Here is a 2276-nt window from a genome sequence, read left to right on the forward strand (position 1 = left end):
ACTGATAAAGAAATGTTTCAAGAGAGGGTATACAAGTCCAATAATAATTTTGGAAAGTTTTTACTTGGGGTAAAAACTCCACAATATTAAAGAAAAGAGAGGTTCTGAAATCAAAAGAAAATCCAGAAAGTAAAATTTTTAATCTCCTGGCAAAATTTTAATAAACAATTCATGGTTAAATTTTTGGGCTGTTACAACACTACCCCCCTTAAGAAAAATCTCGTCCTCGAGATTTGCTAAGGCTGGTTTAAGAAAAATCTATCATCACAAAAATAACCATCCTACTCATGTAATTAAAACATAGCTACAGTGAGTGGGCAATAAGTGGTGCAAAACTACAGTGTGGCATACTGGCGCTGCATGGAAAAATTTACGGTCAATTTCTGCTATTGGTTACAGTAAATTTAGAATAAACTTCTAAATTACTAAAAATATGCTGGTCATACCCGAGAACACAGTGCTCTCTGTGGCCGACAGGTGGACCCGGGGCCCACTGTCAGTCTCTTCCTCTACCTCTGGCTCTCTCTTCATCCTCTCTCTCACGTGCTTTCCCGCGCTTTCTCCATCAGCGACGTCTAGATCATAGGGCATCTAGGCCGTACTGCGGTAGTGCGTGGCGTGCTTGCTGCCGGCGCAGCGTGCACTCACCTCGCTGGCCAGTGCGCTGTCGGCACTACTCGCGGATTAGCCTCCGAACACCGGCGAGCGAGCGACGAGCGGCGCTGGTGGACTTCACCCACCGTACACCGATCTCGAGCTATAAAACGACCGAGGTGCTCCTTCTTCTTCCTCACACATGGCCTCGCTTCTCCTTCTCCTTCCTTCTCCTTCATTTCTGTTTGCAGGAGCTCGAGACGAGGCTCTAATTGCGGAGGAGATGCCGGACTAGTACGTGGTCCTGATGTGCGGAGGGTTGGCGGCATTGCTGGGGTTCTATGTGCTCCTGTGCATGATGATCCTTGATGATCGTCGTGATGCTGCCGCTCGAGTGTTAGCTCTCCGCGGTGGCGGTGATCACGAGGATTAGGTGCGGTGTCAGGTGCTAACTGCTGTCAGGGTGCCCGAGGTAACTTGTACCCGAGTAATTATCACAAATCTCTCCCTCTGAGACTGTGGGGGTGTTAGGGAGGTGATTAGTTTGGTGCAAAAATGTGCACGTGGATTTGCACTAGGTCGAGTGGTTAGGGTCGTGAGTCTGCTGTTATGGTGCTGCGTGAATAAAAAAAATCTATGTCGTGAAGAAATGTATGCTGGAACAAGTCAGTGAAGGAAAATCTCACTTCAAAATTTACTGAGAGTGAGAACGGTTAATAAAAAATTACCGCAGTAAAAACCACTCATATTGATTGAAACTAACGATTTAATTCATAGCACAAATTTAGGATACCACGCATATGATGAGGACATCAATACCATTGTTACACCCACAGCCCCTGCTGCTATACATACTGGACCAATTACTAGAGCTCGCGCGCGCCAACTAAATTACCAGGTACTTTCCTTTCTTGGTAATGATTCTAATGTTCATGAGAATATGATGCTGCCTAAATTGGATACATTTGTTTTTCTTACAAATGAAGGCCTAGCTTGAAGAAGGATGAACATTGGAGCAAGAGAAAGCATGGAGATGATGGCATGCGCAAGGGGAACAAGAACGGAGTTACGAGTGATGATTTCAGGTCTTTGAAGCCACCATAACGAGTGCATGAAGCCTTGGACGAAATACAAGATGCCACTTGATAAATTTCGTCTAGAGGCTATTATAGGTGCTGCGTCACCTTTTTATTGGGCCAGGCCCATGTAATTTTGAAATACATTAGTGTAGGCTATTTTTAGAGTCCATATGTGTGGGGAAACAAGAGATAAGGTTGATTTCGGACCCCTCCACCAAGGGCCACGAATTTCCCCCTTTCTTCCTCCATATATACAGCCCTTAGGGCATCGTTTAGACTTTGGGTTTTCTTTAGATTAAAGTTCGCCGTAGTTGCAACTTCGCGTACTTCGTTTGTGTTCAACGACCAGACAAAGGCGTCACAGAACCCCACCTTGATCAATAAAGCTTTCATCTTATATTCGCAATATCCAGATTGCAATCTCAGTTTCTTGCTTGTTCTTCGTTTTCTCGCAGGAAACAGACCCTTGTGGTCAGGTTGATCGTGCTCCGGCGTGGTCAATAACCTCTCGGAGTTGGTTTAGGGATTGCTAAGGCGCGACGTCCTCGCACGTTCGTAGTCGGATCGTCAAAGTCGACTTCCACCAAAGCGATATCCATCATC

The sequence above is a fragment of the Triticum aestivum genome, chromosome 3B (genome assembly GCF_018294505.1).
Source record: "Triticum aestivum cultivar Chinese Spring chromosome 3B, IWGSC CS RefSeq v2.1, whole genome shotgun sequence".
Taxonomy (NCBI): Eukaryota; Viridiplantae; Streptophyta; class Magnoliopsida; order Poales; family Poaceae; genus Triticum; species Triticum aestivum.